Raw genomic sequence first — 18,996 nt, 5'->3', positions numbered from 1 at the left:
CAGGTGACAAACCAATTACTCTGCCATCAGTAACAGGACTGCCAATGTAGGGTTGGGTTTATTTTATTCCCCCTGGACAGGATCTATCACATACTTAGTAGTATTGTTTTTACAGATGATTTATTTTGTACTTCTGAAAATTGACTGAGCCTCTTGAAAAATAAAGAGGATGAAACTGATACTTTGCAAAAAAAAAATTAAAAATGAAGTGATTTAAAGGCAGAAAGGAATGCTGAAAGATGATTACTTTATGCAACCACAGGAAGAGTAAAATCAATTAGAGTGAGAGGTTCAAGGACTGGCTTAGAGATTAGAAAATCTGATATTGGAAAGTGTCTGATGAACTTATTTATTCTTTTGTAAGCAGGTTCTGAGTTTGAACCAGACTACTTTATATGGCAGATGATTTATTTATCACCAGCATACAGGAGCCTCCTAGCACTTCACCAATTAGTGATGTTGGCAAAGTGTGTACCAGGGACATGATCCTTGCAGGATAAGGATATCTGTGGATTGGAATCTCCTCTGAACCGATGGGCGGCAGCAGCAATGTTACTTCCAGACAGCAGATTTATGTGGGCATGGAACTGCTCATTAAAATCCATAATGTTTATTTGCAATATGCAGCTGGCAGGGATTCCCTGGGACCCAGTTCTGCCAGCAGGTGAAGCTGCTGGGTAAGAACTGTCTGTCAGCAGCAGACTGACACGAGGTGTTTTTCCATGCAGCTGAAAGGCAGGTGAGCAGTGCCATTACTGGGAGAAAACAAAACCTTAAAACCAACGTGTGCAGCTGTAAAGACCACAGCACCTTCTCCTCACCCTTTTCCTCAGTGTTTAATCAAAAGCAGAGCTGGGTTAGAAGCAAACTCCTGACCGAGTGTGCAGACTTCAAACTAATGTGAGCTGGAAGAGTTCAGAGCACTCATTGCATCTCCAGGGCAAGGGCCAACACACACACACACACAAACCCCCAAACCCAACCTATTCTCACCCCCCCAAAACCCCCCGGACAAAATACACCCCCAAAATAAAACCAACCCAGACATCACAGCAGGTAGGGGCAGTGATTGCACAGATGAGCCACCTGAGGCTGAGGGTAAAACCAAGTAGAACAGAGCAGAAGTAACAAATCAAATCACAAGGAGCTTGTAGGTGTTTGTTATATTTAAAGGGTGCAATGCACTCACATATCTCCATAAGACAAACCACCACGCCCTGTATTTATATAACGTTTTCATTCTTTGCAAGCAAGAATATTCTTCAAAAACCGGGGACATTTTCCCAGGCTAATCCAAGCCACCTCAGCATTTGTATTCCGGGATTTTCAGTACTGATGCAGGTGTATTTATTTATTTTTAACACTGAAAAAATAATTAAGGTAGAAGCTTGACATCCTGGCTCACAGCCCAGAGGTCTTAAAAATGTTTAAAAACAAGAACCCCTAGAGACTGTAGGTTATAAGAATGTACAACTACAGAAGTTTACAAAAGAAATGGAAATCCAAGAGGCCATTCTTCAGAAATTTTTGGTCTTTTTTTTTTCTCTTGGGCAGGGTCTCCATCCTGCCCAACAGTACAGATTCTCTTGGAGGATTCCTTTTAGCAAAACACTCTGCAGAGAAGTATGAAGTAGCTAGTGGCAAACAACAGATTCTCCTCCTTTTGATTTACTGTGGAGGCGGGCCTGTGTAGGATTTACACACCTTGTAAACTCTGGATTTATAGGGAACATAGGTTGTAAATGGGCACAGTGTTTTGGTGAACATTTACTTTTTATATTCATTGTGATTCAAGCATGATTTAATATGCATATTTGCAAAGTTTCCAAGAGGAAGTTGGATTAATTTTGCTCCATTTGTGATTCTCTGCATCATTCACTCCAGCAGCGTAGGGTTTGCCAAATCTTAATCTGCCTGGGATTTTTAGAAGTAAGTGTTGAATAAATAAGTAACTCACTAATCATATGGGTTGGCCAACATCCCAAGGCACAATTAACCTGCCTCAACCAGAGCTGGGAGTGCCGAGCTGTGTTCTGCACTGCTCAGGATGGAGGAAACCAAACTCCCCTCAGTAACACCTTTCAGCAACCAGATTATTTAAGTGGCTCTCGTTTCATATAAATTCCTCCTGATCTATGCAGAAAAATAAGTGTGCCTTGTGCCTCCCCATGTCTCAGAGGAGCATGGACCTCAACCCACCCTTGCTCTTTACAACACATGTCCAGTTTGACTTTTCTTTGGAGAAGATGCTGCACTCTGCATCCTGGGGAGGGTCCCTGCAGGGAGATACCCCTAGGCCTGCACAGAAAGTCCAGCTCAGGATGAGCTAAATGGATCACAACAAAAGCAGTGTCCAGCAGGAAATACATGCACAGCGAGAGAAGGACCTCACACCAAACCAGAGGATTAAGATTTCACCTGTACAGCCATTCCAAAGGGTTTTGTGGTGATAGGCACAGAAGTGCCCCCCAAACCTGCAGCACGTGTTTGGTTTTTATAATCTCTGCTGTAGTAACACTCACAGGTTTGGTGTCCTCTGTATAAGGCTACGGGCCTGATAAACACAAAAAATAACATTTTGTGAACAAAAAGCAGTTGTGACGGAAATATTATTTAGAGCACATTTCTACAGAGATAAATACAGATCTACTGGCAATAGTCACATCAGATTACTGCTGCACAGGGGACTAAAATATTTTTCTTTACAGTTCATTGCAGTCATATACAGCAAAACAAAGCCATTTTCTCCTAAAGAGTGGGAATTTCGAAAAGCCCCAGAGCAGAGTGCCCACCCGAGCCACCTGTGCAAACACGGTGCCTTTGTGCAGGCAGCAGTGCAGCAGAGCTGTGCAGGCAGCAGTGCAGCAGAGCTGTGCACTAGGTGGTGGTCATGGACCACCACACAGCCGCACGCCCGGGCAGCGCTGAGCTCCAAAGGACGGTGGAGGAAGTAAATGAGAAGCGTTTAAAGTACAGCATCCAGCAGCTGGTCCGTGCAGAGCTGGATTTCAGCGCTCGTGGGGCTCATCTCCCCCCGGGGCTGTGCAGACACGACCCTCACCCCTCTTCTGTGCAGCAGGGAGACACAGGAGCCCCGGGGCTACTCAGCCAGGACGGGCTCCAGGAGGGACCCATCTGCACAAAGGGCAGCAGTCTGCTCAGAGCATCTTCAAGCCCCTCTCTGACCAGCACAGCAATGCCGAGGGTGGGGGCTGAGGGGAAGAAGGCAGGGCCTTCCCACTGCCTCAGGTGTCTGTGTCTGCTGGACATGATGGTGGTAGGGTGCTGGCAGCCAAGCAAGGGTTATTCAGAGTGGAAAGCCTCCATCTCCCAGCCAACCTTACATAAACTGCAGGTTTACGTTTTCCTAGAGACTCTGGTTTAGGAGGCAACACACTCAGATTTTCATAGCATCCCTCAGGGTTTTGTCCAGAGTAGAGAACTCTGCTGCTTTGTCAGGTAGAAAATTATTTTCCCACCATTGGTTTTTTCCCACTGCAGCTGTGGGTTTTTTAAGACTTACATTCTTCAAAGAAAAAAATTCTAGACCACACGTAACGGGCAGCCCTTAAAAGAGCCCTGTATTGCTTTCCTATTTCTAGAAGCGACGTGTTTTTAAAACAATGCTTCTCCCCAACTCCTTTGGGCAATCAGCCCAAGATGAGAAAGGTGAGGGTAGGGGTGGGGGCAATGCAGTGAGGCTGCAGCATGAAGTTAAACAACAAAAGCAATCTGTTTGGCTTGATTTAAACTTCAGTCCTCACATTAGAGACTGCAATAAAGCTGAAGGTCCCGAGCAGATGAGCCTTGTTGAAGGACAACCCAAGCCCTGTCCGTGATGCTCCAGCAGGGTTCCAACAGCAGAGTGGTGCTGCAGCTGGGCCATCCGTCCCCATCCCGGCCTCCTTCAGTAATTCCAGTGACAGAGGCAGGAGCACCACCAGACTCAGAGATTCACCCTCAGTGCTGTATTTCAGCCCACTCTGTTTTCTTTCCTTCCCTTCCCTCGTGTAATTAATATGTTGTCTTTCAGCTTTATTGACTGTGCCCCCCTCTGCAGAGGCTTTTCCTTCCTAGCCACCTGCCCACTGAAGCCAGCTGAGAAGACAGCAGACATCTGGATGTCTCAAAGCCCAGCAAGTCTTTTCAGCAAAGCATTTTTTCACACTCTCGGAGCCCGTCTCCTGATGAAAGGAATTGTGGAGCGGAGCCCGTTAGCAGCGGGAGCAGTAATGGGAGTAATAGGGTAGTGCAGAGCTAACTGTGGCGCTTAGGGACTGTGACACTGCCTGACAGTGATTGATTAAGAGGTTGAAACTCTGACTGTGGCACTTGGCTGTTAAGAATAAAAAAAACTTTCACTCCTCACTCGTACACATCCATCACGGGCAGACAAGCGTTAGCTTCTCCTGTAATGACTGCAGTTTCTTTTGTGAGAGGGAGGCATGAGATGGAAATTCAGTTCCTTCTGTGATTCGAAAAGCATTTTAATTCATCAACTTTTCTGAAAGGATCTTTAAAGAAGAAATAACACTTTCTGGTAACACAGCTGGGTTTCAGCATGTTCAGCATCTCAGCTATCAGACTCTTCCTTGTCTGGCAGAGAACCTGGTCAGGGATTTTGAAGAGAATGGCTGGGTGTTGTCCCCATGAGGATGCAGCAGTGCCCAGGGCAGGGCAGCCACCAGCACCTACCAAAATGCAGTGTCTGGAACATGTCTGCCAAGTTTAGAATATTCCAAAGCCCTGCCCAGAACAGAGAACATGTGTGGATGCTATGAAGGGCATCTCTGTGGGATCAGCTTGTGTGTTACAGGGTGCTCTCACATTTCTGTACTGCCCCATGTGTACAGCTCCAAATGTTTTGGTTTCAGGACTAACCCTGATGGTACTTGTGTGATCCAGGGCCTGGCTAATGCCAGTGAGAAAGGCCTGTGATCACAGAATCCCAGGGTGGTTTGGCCTGAGAGGGACCTCAAAGCCCATCCAGTGCCACCCCCTGCCATGGGCAGGGACACCTTCCACTGTCCCAGGCTGCTCCAAGCCCCGTCCAGCCTTGGCATAGACACTGCCAGGGATGTGGCGTCTTAAAAAAGATGTAAGTGGGCTCCCCCTGCTTTTGTCTTCTCCCTTTAGCCTTAGGGCACCCCATGCCAGCAGCTCTTCCTGGGACACTACTGTGGCCATGGGCTGTTGCGGGAAGATGCCTGAAAACTTCATCAAATATCAAGTCACAACACTGAATCAATAGGAACAGGCCCATCCAAGCTGCTAGAAAATAAGGATTATCTTTAGGAAAAATGACAATACCACAAATCTCTGAAGAGGTAATTGTCCTTAGGAAGACGATATTACAAAGTCATTTAAAACTGCAATTTGGAAGTGTCACTAAATAGAGACAGCGAGTATGGAAGCACAAAGACCAGCTCAGCTCCACATTTAAAGCAGCAAATTGTCAGATGAGCCATTTACTGCCTGGACTGGCCCACATGCAAGTGATTTGCTGAACCATGTCTCTCGGTGCTCTTGGCTTTGCCATGTAGGAACCATATTACGGTTTCCAGCACTGATCTCTCTTGTTCAGATCATAAAACGACTTGGGGTTTCGTAAATTAGTTTCACATTTCCCTCAGCTGCATTTAGCTCCAGTTTACTTTGATCTCTCTTTCTCAATCCCAACTTTGGCCTATCTTCAAAAAAAAAAAAAAAGAAGAATTTACATTATGGTCAAATTAAGGCCCATTCAACCATTTGCCATTTTGAGAAGCTTATTTGCCTTTTCAAAAATAGCAAAATCTTCAACACAAATCTCAGGAGGATCTCATCCATCCAGGCTACTTCCAAACCCCATCAGCCTCCTCGGAGTGCTGCCACAGCATCCCAGTAGGATGATGGCTACAGAAGAAAGCTAATCAAGGCTATGATCACCTGCAACATCACTTGCTTAGTTCCCCACTTCATCCTCCTCAGCTCTGCTTTCACTCTATCTCCTCCACTTCCTGTACCTTGTCCTACTGTGTGCTCCAGCTCTGTCCCAAGTGCTCAGCCAGTGTCACATCACTGCACATCACCCCTGGCTCGGTGCTCTGAAATGCCGTGGCTGCACCAAAGAGCACAGGATCTTCTCTGCAAGTGAAAATGGAAGCTCCCCAAAGCCAAGCATTGCTTCATTCAGACCTTTATTAGCCTCAGATCAAATACTGTACAAACGTAGACATCAGCTAACAGCATTTGAACAATTAATTTATTTGCCAAGTTTTTTGTACTAATGACCTACCCAAACAGGTGCCAGCAGCTTTGATTATTCCCCAGACACACACGTTGCTCTAGCTATCCAAGAAGATGAGCATAACTTTTTATATTCTTGATCAAAACGGTCTTCAAAAGCAAAATTCAAAGTCACCATTTGCTGTGTCCACACTCCCAAGATAAATCGAGCTTGCAGCGAGTGCACCCGCGGCAGTAAACCCGTAATGCCTGTCTGCTCACACAAGGGGAAAACACAGAGGGGTGTGAGCGTAGCCAAAGCTAATCCATTCACAAAGTTGAACAGTGCTCTGCAGAAAGCTTTTTTGGAGGAGTCAATCAGCACAGACAGCTCCGATGTTTCCTCTTCAAAGCACGGCAGCCTTTCATGTAGGCTGGCTCTGTGCATAAGGAAAGTATTTTTAGCAATGCATTGAATGGTTTGACATTGAGAGAACTGAGGGACATTGTCGTGCTGCGAAAACTTGGATAGTTAATCCTTGTACTGAGGACTTTCTGGAAGCATTCACAGACAGTATAATTATTCCCATTTCTACAACATGCATTCAAAAGAAACTCCTGTACTCTCATATCATTGTCCAGTCCTCCCAGCGATTGCTAAAATATTCCTGTGTGAACATCCCTCCTCCTATTTCAGACTCAGGATTTAGGTAGACACAAGGTCAAGGACATTGGAATGGATGTTAAGGAATCTTGCCTGGGACTGGTGCTTTTGTAGATATAAAACACAAATAGAAGCAAATTTATTTGCAAATGTAACCCAGTTTCCCAGGGAATAGAGAGCCAGGACAGCAGCTGCATCCTTATGGCGCTTACTGTCTCAGGAACATAAGATTTCATGAGTAAAAGGGGTTTCCACAGAAAATCTCTCCTGTGGTCATTCCTGTTGCAGGAAATAAACCTTTGGAGCCATAACACCCAACTTGATCTAATTTGGGCAAGAAACTGCCTCACCTCAGCAGCCCTGAGATGCAGAACATGGAAAGGTGCGGGTGGGTGGTGCCACTGTCCCTGCTGAGCACAACTGCCCCGTGCCAGGGGCCCTTCAGCAGTGACAAGGACCAAGCAGGCACCCAGGGATAAAGCTGCAAATGGATGTTATTACAGACTAGAAAGGAGAGATCAGGTAGATACAAACACCTGCAATCATAAAGCTGTATTTTCATGTGCACTGCAGAAGTTTTTAGTCGTCACACTGACATTCTGCCATTGCAGGTGCTGAATTCTGTGCTTAGGTAATTAGGAGACAAGAGTTATCTATATCATATAAAACTGTGCCATTGTTTGCTACTACATGATGAAAACCTGCAGCCCTTAAACTATTCAAAGCACAGCGTTCTTTATGTCTAACTGAAAAGAATGATAACTAGACAACAAGCACAGCCTTTCATCAACCAGAAGTCCTAAATTATGACTGGTATTAATTGTATATAATTGAAATGATAAGTTCCCCAAGATAAATCATACCTCACTTGTAAATCTTACAAATATTTTTTCCCAACAATTATAAAGAAGTTCTCATTCATAAGCATTTAGAGATTAATGCAGAGGTATGGATGTAATTTCTTTGCAAATGAAGCTACGTCAATGTCACTGCTATTCATAAATCTCTAGGCTCCATATTTTTTTAATGAAGTGTAATGGGTTATGAATCAAGGCAATTTTTTATTGTTTGGTGTATAAGCCTTAAGAATCAGAAACAGGTTTTATAATCTAATTTCCCCAGAGATTATGTAACAAAAGTGATAAACTTAGAGTTAGTACAGCAATGGTTTTGACAGCTATGACTTTTTCCCCAGAAAAAAGTAATTTGAATTTAGATTAAGACACATCACTATATCTTTCCTTATAAACTGTTGGATTAAGTTTCTTGATCGCTCTGTGTGCACGTTTGACTGAGTGAACCAAAATGTGGAAATTAAAAATGTAGGAAGGGAGCAGCTTCTGCATTCCATTGACCTTTATATTAGTTAAGCATTTGAATTTTAATATATGTATGATACATACTTTAATTAAAGTGTAAATCAGAACTCTGACTTCCTCAGATTTATGAGCCGGGTATCACCAAAGCTCCATTCAACCCTTCCACCAGCAGCTCCTTCATGGCAGCAGCACTGCTGCTGTGTGACACACCAGAGCTGATAGCAAAAGCATCTGTAAGTTAAAGGTGAGAACTTCTGGCCAGTTATCTTTAATTTAAATTTGAATATGAAGGCAATCAGCAGAAAATATTAGAGAGAGAAAAAATACAAGCTGGCTGCACAAATGAATAGAGACAGAGGAGTAAAAGTCTCTTTCTGCTTGTACCTAATAATTTTATAGTACAGCCTGTCTGGATTATCCCCCAGCCAAACACAGAATAACAGAATCATCAAGGTCAGAAAGGACTTTTAAGATCCTTAAATCCAACCACCCTCCCAGCAGCACCACCATGTTCACCACTAAACCAGTCCCCAGGTGCCACATCCACACGTGGTTTGGAACCCTTCCAGGGGTGAGGACTCCACCACTGCCCTGGGCATCCTGCTCCCATGCTTGACCATGTTTTCCATGAAGAAATTTTGAAGAGCACATCCATGTAAAGAGTTCACACAACTCCCAGTGCTATGAATAAGTATATTGAGATAATAGGGGGTGTGCTGGCTTCCCTGCTGCTGTGGAAGGGAAAGGGTGTACTCCTGCTACTCCTGCTTTCAGCACCATTCCAGTTTCCTTTTTTTTAAAATTCCATTTTCTTCAACACCATTCCACTTCCCTATTCAGAAAAAATGAACAAAACCCCTAAAAATAACCCACACCCTACTCCCCCCTTCCCAAAGAAGAAACACTCCTTCAGCACAAACTCCTGTGAAGTACGTGATGCTCAGAAACCTGCCTACATACATTATTTATAGCAGTGGAACACAACAAGCACATCTTTCACAAATAACCACTCTGGAGGATGTTAAAAAAATAATAATTCCTCAGATTGGCTGTTTATTCCTTTTACAGTAAGTTGTATATTTATAGTAGCTGAACTACGTTCATCACAATTGCCATTACTCAGTCCAGCATGTTCCTTTTCTCTCCCACCTCTTGTCTTACTGCACACTTCTCAAAGATGCTAAAAAAAACCCCCTCTGGTGGAAGAAATCTTACTCTGAGTTTCGTTTGACTTTCATTACATCACTCACAGGAATAATGAGTTCTAGAACACCAGTTTGGATGGAAGACTTCCAACAAATTGGTTTCTTGTTTGGATCACACTTCTCAAGGGGGCACCCATTCTTACACAGGACACACCACCCTGTAACCCTGCTGCTCCCAAAGAAAGGGGTGCATAGCTTAGCCCCAGTCTGAAAGCTCCAGGAGTAGCTGTGTTGTGTCTGCAAAGCAAGATCACAACAGAAATGAATCCCTGGCTGGAAAATTGCTGGAAGTTTGCTTAGCTCCAAAAGAAACCCTGAAGGTGTGAGGTCTGGTGCTGGTTGTACTTTTTTTCCTGTGTGAGATAGTGGTACCCAGCATCTCTCTGACTCTTTCTGCTGATGGATGCAATGTAGTGCTGTGAATTTTATCTGGGTTTAGATCAGCTGATGCTCCTCTTTAGAAAGAGTCCTTTATCCTCTGGAGCTGGTTCTTGCCCAGTTCTTGCAAGGATTCATCACAAATGACAAAGCCTTTACCAATGCTGTTCTCATTCTGGCCTATCTATAATTCTTAGATGTTGTTTCCCCTCGGAACAATGTTATCTGAGAAGAGCAGGATGGTTTGGCTGCAGTGCTGTGCACGCAGATGGAGAGGCTGAGCCTCCCAGCCCCTCTGCTCCCTGCCTGGTCCTGCCTCAGCCATGACATGGGCACAGGGAAGGGACAAACATCCAGAAGGCAGAACTTTAGGAGTGAAGGGAACATATGGAAATGAGAGACTACCAGTGACTCCAGAGTTAAATAAAACCCAGAATGGTTTACTTGGAAGGCCTTAAAGCCCATCCAGTCCCACCCCGTGCCATGGGCAGGGACACCTTCTACTGGACCAGGTTGCTCCAAGCTCTGAGTGTCCAACCTGGCCTTGGACACTTCCAGGGACGGGGCAGTCACAGCTGCTCTGGGCACCCTGTGCCAGGGCCTCCCCACTCTCAGGGAATTTCTTCCCACAGGGAAAAATTTCTTCCTAAAATCTAATCTAAATCTACTCTCCTTCAGGTTAAGGCCGTTCCCTGTGTCCTGTCCCTCCATCCCTTGTCCCCAGTCCCTCTGCAGCTCTCCTGGAGCCCCTTTAGGCCCTGGAAGGGGCTCTGAGGTCTCCCTGGAGCCTTCTCTCCTCCAGGCTGAACACCCCAAGCTCTCCCAGCCTGGGTTCAGAGCAGAGGGGCTGGTGGCCCTGAGTGGACCTGGTGGCTCTAGGGAAAACTGGTGACCTGCACTGCCCATTGTATTTGAAAGGTGTTTATTCCCTCTTGTGCATGCTGCAGTTTTTGCCTCCTTGTTTCACCAAACAGCACGGGCTCAGCACATCCCATCCCAGCACGGTGCTCCTCCTCAGCAGCCACCCCTCTCACGCCTTCTTTTGCAGCCAGGCTGTATCAGTTACATTAATTCGGGCCATAACTGAAGGCAGTGGCCATCAACCTCTCTTTTATTTTGACTTGCAAAACTCAAAACATTGGCACAGCCAGAGGGAACACTAAAACAAGCAGGGAATGGGCGCTGTGATGTCCTTCTTGTCTCACTGCACAGCACGTGAGCACCCTGAGAGAACACCCCCGACTGCCCAGTGCAAACCCAGCCTGTCCCCAGGCCCAGAGCAGCACCAGGAGCTTTGCAGAGGCTGATGGAGCACCAGTTTCTGCAGTGAGATAACTAATCAAGGTCATTGTGGGATAACTCTGCAAAGCAGTGGATTACAGCAGGGAGGACTTGGGCTCAGGGCAAGTGGTGTTGGCACCCTCCGAGGCTGGCTGAGAAACTGGCTGGGGCTGCAGCCAGAAAAGGTGAAGGGGTGCAGGTGTGGGATGCAGTTCCTGTGAAAGTGCTGTGGTAAGGGAACTGCTAATTAATTCAATACCAAAATACTTGCCTAGGTAGAAGGCTGCTTGTGAATCCCATGCAGATTGAAACAGCAAAACTGCAGCTTCGACACTGCTCTGAGGTTTCCTTTCCTGAAAGACTCCAAAGATGTGAATCTTAGCAAGGGAGTGAGAGAACTGCAAACCAGTTCCCTCTCAGCCATATGTGGTGGGACCCCCATTCAGCCCACATGGCAGAGCTCCCACCTCTGTCTTCACAGCAAACTTATCTCTAAAACTGTCCTGAGACCCATTCCCCTCCTCTGCCTCAGTCAGAGCCCTCCAGATTCCCACTGCAGGGAGCAGAAATTCATTTCCCTTCGCACATCTGAGGGGTAAAGAGCACACATGTCACTGCCCCTGGGGAATGTAAAATAAATTGAGGAGCACTGGCGTGCTCAAAGCCTTGGAGCAGCTGCATCAGTTTCATATAACAGGTTCTAGTTGTCTCTGACAGCTTGACCTTGACTATCAAGGCAAAGTCATCTTTTCCCTGAAGGCTCCTTTCCTTGGGCAGGTTGGTCCCTTCCCTGCTGCCAAGGATGTCCTTCCTTCCCACTCATCCTGCCCTGTCTCCCTCCCAGCTCTGGGTGCCATTTGTTTCTTCCCAGTTGCCATAATCCAGTTTTGTTCTGGGAAAGACTGAGAACACGCTGCTGCACCATCACCCTTCAAGAGATCACACAAAGCAAGAGAAGGGGTTGCTTCCCAAGTTAGCTCTTCCTTCCCTGTGCTGCTGCAGAAGTACAGGCACTGTTTTCATGGGTTGTTACTCCTTCCATTTCAAACAGGAAGGGAGGAAACTCTCATCACTGGAGCAGTGATGGAGCCCTGGGGTCCTGGGGATCCAGGAAAGCTCATCTGAGCCGCACAGCACAGCGGGCTGGGCTCAGAGGTGCCACAGGAGCAACTCGAAGTGCTGAAACCTAGGAAACACAAAAGGCTTTTGTCAGTTTTCCACTTTACGCCCTATTAATGCTTCATCCAAAGACGAGCTCTTCAGAAGTTAATGGAAAACATCTAGCCAGCACTAAATTCTTCCTGCCAGTTTTCGATGAAGAAAATCCCTAAGGCTGCAATTTCAATCAATCTGTTTGAACATACATTTTTATTCCTTATTACTATTACTTCTGCTTATACAGAAGACAAACCTTGTAAGATTCAACTCTCCTATGGTTAAGCAATTCTCTAGCTTAACATCCAGCCTGAATGCATTTCACTTGTACAGGGTGCAGGAACATTATATTTCACAATATATCTGAAATAGTGCTGCTGGTGGACCTGACAGGCAGTGAACACTTTTCAGTCTGAACATTTTACCTGATTTAGGGAATAAATAAATGAATAAATAAATAAAATCTATCTTGAAAAAATTCTACAACCATAATCCAGCTAAGGATACCTTCTGGAAGAAACCCAAACCTTGTGAGCATCTTGTATCCTACCTAGTCTGACAATCCTCTACATGAATAGCAAATAAACACAATTACTGCCTTAACAGTAACCCTATGGCTAAGGGAAACCAAAATGAGGGGGGAAAAAAAGGCAATTGTGTTCTTTCCTTACTTATTCCTTGAAAGAAAACAAGCAGCATCTCTTTCATTGTCTTTCTGCCCATCTGTTTTGAAATCCCCCACAAAAGCTGCTCATTGTCCTTGAGAGCACTTTCCCACTGCAGCCTTGGTTTGGTTCTACCCACAGCTTTGGGAGAGCCTAACATCAAAATCAAAGTGGAGAGAGGAGGGTTGAGGCCAGAGCCCCTGTGAGGGTCCCAGTTGCTTCAGCAAGCATAACAATACTCCTAACACTCAAGTTTTGCACAAACTTACTTAGTACCATCCCAAGGTACAGCTTACGTTAAGTTAGGGCTTGAATATTTCTCAATTCTTCTGCAAATAAATCATTAGATCTGTACCCATCATTTACCAGCCTATCTCTGCCTGTTCTAATGAGCAACACATTGCATTTATCACCCACTCTGTCATCATTTCTCATGGTGTAGTCCATGAAAATCCTTGAACAAACCTCTCCCCTGCACCGAGGAGCTGCAGGATTTGACCCACTTAAATTTAATAAGAGACAGATTCTTTCTGAAGTTGCTCTGATGTTAGTAATTCACATGGCTTTCTTTTTTTAGATTAGGTATTATTGCCTGGCATTTAAGGCTCAGATAATTAAGTAGATTTATATTTATATTGTCTTATTATTTACTCACGTCTGTTACTTAAAACCTAATAACAAACAATGAAATTATTAGTCAGATACTTAGGATATCCAAAATTGGAATTAGGATCCAGTGCAAATGACTGCTTATTCTGACTTGATGGATAAATAAACATTCATCAGTAAAAGCAATGAGGACAGCAAATAAAAAATAAACCCTTTCTCTCTTTATGCTGTGTCACATGGCCAGGACATTCAGCATTGCCTTAAAGGTGGGAAGATGCAGACATCAATATCAAGGATGGGAAAGCAAGTTAGAAAGTCAAATCCAGTATAATTTTGGACATGAAGGTCTTGGGATACAAGCAAGACAAGGTTTGAGGGAAGAGATAACATCTTTATTGGACATAGGGACAGAATGGTGAAAAGAAATAAGCATTCAGGCTCAAAATGCTTTTTCAGCTTGCATGATGTAAAGCTTGTCTGCTTTTCCAAGTATATCATTATGTCTCAGGAGCGATATTATCTCTCCCTGCAGACTTGATAGTGCTTAAAATGTCAGCTCTTCTTGAAGATGTCTGCTCTGCACCTTCCATCTGTTCCCACAGACGAAGCTGCTGTCCATCTCTGCTTCTCACCCCTCCCACAGCAACGTGGGAAAAGGTGTGCTTCCCTAGAGGAGGGTTTCCAAATAAAACATGTCTTTTAGATGAATATTAACCTCATTTCCATACCTAAAGCTGTTGGCACAGACCACAGAACATGGGTATTATATGTCTGCCATGTGAAATACTATTTATAGGAGCCAGCTCTCAGAGTAGGCACAAGAAAAAGTTACCAGTTGTTTCAGTGCAATATATGTACAGTAAAATCAGTCTAAAATCCATAAGAAAAATCTTTTACTGGGAAGAAAAAAGAGTTAAGGAGAAAAGAGTTGGGGTGCGTAGCAAAATTTGTTTGAGTTCTTTCTAAAAAGAAATATCAAAATCTAAAGCAAACAGGAAATAGCCTAAACTCATATTGTAGATGCTTAAGTAGCATTTACTTTTATTAGAACTGCACAAAAAAAAAAAAAATCAGGCTTGTGTGTTCATGCAGTGTGGGTTAGGGGATGGTATATTCCCCGTTTTTGAGAGGAAAGAAAGGTAGAGTTTAGCTGATTTGCCCAGTCCCACCACATCCATACCAGCACATGGAATTAAACCTTGCTCCTTTCCCAAGGAGGTGCCCATCCCACTGTCCTTTGGGCAGAGCACGCCCATGAAGGACCAAAGCCAAACCAGCTCTCCCGGGTGAAGTCCCACCATGGTTTTACTGAGAGCAGAAGGGAGGAGTGAGGCCTTTTGGCCAACAAGGCACCTTTTACACCCAAACCATTTTGCAGCTTTCTGCCTGGGCGAGGTGGCCTTACAGTGAGCACAGGCCCAATTTCCACCCCCAGAAATTAATTTATGCACTGCTCAGGTGGTGCCTGGAGGCCTCAGCATAGGTGGAAATGAGGCCTGGGGATCAGTTCCCAGCTCTGGGCCGGCTCTGTGCCGGCACGGCCACCACCCACACACAGGGGACGGCTCCCAGCCAAACACACGGCACCTGCACTCCCAGGAGAGACCCCAAGCCTCCTGCCAGGCACAGATGGGCAGGAGCTGCTGCCTGGGGCAGCCCAGCCTCTGTCCCCCCGGCCCTGTGCAGTGCCATCCACATGCCAGCCGCGCTCACGCACACGGAGCGCCAGCACCATCCACCCCCTCTTCTGGCTCCTTCCCTCGGCATTATGTCAGTCTATTCTACACCACCGGAGCCAGCCTGCTCCCCCATCTGAGCCCTGCACTCATAAGCTCAAAAATATCCCTCCCTTCTGTTCCTGCCAGCTTCCAGCCAGGGGGAGTTCTGCTGTGCTCCATTTTCAAGCCATTCTCATGCCACACTGCCATGACTTCATGTCAGCCCATAGACTCGTCTCGCTCAGAGCCCAGACATGAACTGCATCCCCTGGACCACAGCACTCATGGACTGCGGGATGTGATTCCTGGCAGCGAGCTCCTGAAATGGTGCTTTTCAACCTTCCCAGGGAGCCTCCAGAGTCACGTCTGTGCCAGTGTCCCGTGCTGGCCTCCGCACGCGGAGCCGGTGGCACCGTGGGGGGAATGGCTCACCCCTGCTGTGGGATGTGCACTTCTCCTCGCTGTGTCTGGAAAACGTGGGCACAGCAGGAGGAGTGGAAATGCCTGGAGGTGTGCTACTTCCCTGATGGGTACTAATTGAAAGTACATTATGAACCATTCCGTTTATTGGTGTAGAGTCCTTAAAATTTTGCACTGTTAAGGCCAGTTTTAAACATTTATTATGCCTGCCAGCATTAGCTGACAGCATGGCTGGGACCACTGCAGCTCGTTCAGTTGTTGCTTTTACCGACATTTTTCCATATGTCTCCCTCCCCTCCATTTCCCCCTTTCCCCTCTTTGTTTCCCTTTTTATGTGGTTCCTACATTTATGGTGGTCCTCTCTGGAAAACTGATAATGAACAGGTGAACAATCCCAGGGAGCAATTTTTCTCCCCTGCCATCCTTCTACACACCAAGGAAAGCCAAGATCTAGAGTGCTCAGACATCCAACCTGTTCCCAGGTGCTTCTGCTCTCCCCCTTTCTGAAGTAGAAATACTGCATTACTTTCATCCCTGTTATGGGTTTGTTGATGTCAGAAGTAACATCAGATGTGATTTTGCCCTGTGCTTTCCCAGGATATCCACTGGGAATATTGTTGTTCATACATGCAAAAGCAGGTCACAGTCATACTGAACCCAACTGAAACTGAGTCAGGTCTTCAAAACAAACTTCCTCCATATTCAAAGTGAAACACTGAGCTACCTTGAACCATTGAGACTATTTAATGCCACCTTCTCTTCCAATAAATGCATACTAACAATTTCAGACACTTTTCCCCTTCTGTTCCAAATCAAGGAGTTGTTTGTTGTTTCCAAGATTGTCCTTCAGTACAAGAATGCAGGACAGTAGCAATTTCCCCAGGAAGCTCGTAAAAATCCTTTTTCAGTATATTCCAGAACACTATTCCAAGAAAGAAAAAGCAAATTAGAGCACCCACCTCCCGTATTTCTGGGAGTATTTACATGTGTTATGGATCTTGAGATGATTAAATGCCACTGAGTAAGCAAGGAGACTTTTAACAAAGAAAACCCCAAGCTTTGTTTAAAATAATAAGTTATCTTTTACCTCAGCATCCAACTATAAAGTGAGGATTACCAAAGACACCAGTGTTTCTGTGAAGATGGTGCTCATGAGATGATGAGGAGTCTGTGCTGCACACAGGCTATCCAACACCTTCCCTCCCGGGGCACTGATCATCCCAGCCCCGGTTTTCCCTGGGAATTCCAGCCCTCCAAGCGATTGCGGCGAGCTCCTGGCCCTTTTCCACTCAGTCCAGGATATTCTTGGCAGCAGTGATAAGGGCACTCGTTCCAAATAAGGAGAAATCTAGAAACTGATTTGTCTCGGCACTCTTGGAGCCAAGCAAATCCACCAAAGCTCACGGGGCCGGACACAGGCGGGGGAAAAAACACCCACAAAGAGCCCAAATGAAGCAAGAGTGAACTTCTGACTGTCTGTCTCGCCAGCACCAGCCAAATCTCATTAAAGAGCCACGATGATGAAATACATTGACAGTAAGTGCAACAGACTTGATGAAAGACCTTAAAATGTTTATGCTAATCCAAAGTTTCAGTTTCACGTTCCATACAAGCTTTCCAAACAAGCACAGTGCCAGACAGCATGGAATAATGATCTTAACTTTCATCTTTCTAAAAAAAACGCAAACAAAATATCAAGCACCAAACCCCCAAGTTGACTTTTTTTTCTCACCACCTGCAGATTTTGCAGGACAGGTAAAAAAAGGCTTTCCTCAGTTTGCTTGTGAGACAAACCTGTGTTGGAGCTACAAGCTCCTCCAGAGTCTGGAGAAACAACGTGGAGCAGCTGGTGCCTGATTTACACCATGGAGGAACTACCCCAGTACCTTCACAGTTACTCCACACCTACCAGGGAGGCACCCCTGTGCAGAGACTGAACGATTCAGCACTTTGAAAACAAAAGAAAACCCCCAAGAAAGCTCCAGCCCCAGTTCTACTCCAAACATCTATTATTTAGTCTGTCTGCCCCTGCTCTATTTCCTCCACTTTGATCAACTAATGACCAAGAAAAGCAATTACCAGCATAAGGAAAATATATTCTTGGTATCTTTGAACTGTGGTGGCAAGTGTAAATGCATTCCTTTCGTGAGAACAGAGGAAATATTTCTTCAGTGGCTAAGATGAGAAATGAGGGGGAAACAAGTAGGAGGAGGTAGGGGAGAGACCATTATTTTATTAACTAATTAGATCAGCGTTGAAAGAAAATGAGCCTGCAAATCTCTGCATTATTGATTGTGAAAAGAAGGCTGCAGTATACAACAGAGGTGATGAAACACTGAGATTTGCATTTGGAAATGGCTTGTCCTGCCTGGACAGGGGAGTGTGACAACTTCCAAAATAATGGAGTTATTGTCAGGGGAGGGGGGATAAATCCATCACTGACAGGTTTGGGAAAACGGTGTGTGCAGGTAACAACTGGTCTTGTACTCTGTTCTTCAAATCTTCCAGTGCAAGCACGTGAGAGAGAAGAAGAAATCCCTCTGCCATTTCTCTGGTTTTTGTGCATTTCCACGAACGTCTCCACTGCCACTGTTCCAGTCAGCCACAGCACCACCAAAAGCGCCAGAATAAACGCAGGCAGCTCCGCAGTAACAATGGGCCCAAAACTGACAGAACCACTTCAGCACCAGCTGTGGGCTGGGCCAGACACCAGCACAGCAGTGCCCCCACCCTGCCCCACACTGTTCCCTAGGGTGCAGATGATGCTTAAGGACATCAGCTGAAAATTCTAGTACCCTCTCAAAAACGAACACATGGGAGCAAATATTTAACATTGAACTCTACATTTCTACAAAAACACTCCAAGAAAGAACAAAACATAATGCCTTAAAAAAAATTAAAAACAAAGAGCGGGATTTGGGGAAATATAAATCATCCTTTATTAGTGATTTCCCAGGGCACTCATTCAACAGCACACTCTGAAGTCCCGAAGGCACACAGAGCAGCTGCCTTCCAAACCTGCAACGCTGCAGCTTAAAGCCACGGTGTAGTTTAGAATAATATTATTCCTCAGGATCTGGCCTGGCAGCCCAGAGGCACTGCCAGCAGGGCAGTGAACTCCTCATGCTGGTGCAGGCTCCCAGGCATCAAGAAGAAAGGGTGGATGTTTCTCTTTCTGGCCTGTGCTCTTTTAAAAGGGAGAGAAGTGATGAAACAAAAACCTCCTGGCAGGGGGGTAAAAGCAAGAGAACCCACAGGAGGCAGCTGCAGAAAGGAGAGGCTGCAAGAGGAATTCCTAAGAGAAAGAGATGGAGATTGTAGGGGGTTAAAGGTACCAGAGTTACCAAACAGACTGGGAGCTCCAGGGATTGCCAA

This window comes from Corvus moneduloides, chromosome 11 (assembly GCF_009650955.1).
Source record: "Corvus moneduloides isolate bCorMon1 chromosome 11, bCorMon1.pri, whole genome shotgun sequence".
NCBI lineage: Eukaryota > Metazoa > Chordata > Aves > Passeriformes > Corvidae > Corvus > Corvus moneduloides.
The sequence above is the reverse complement of the archived record's forward strand: the minus strand, read 5'-3'. Positions refer to the sequence as shown.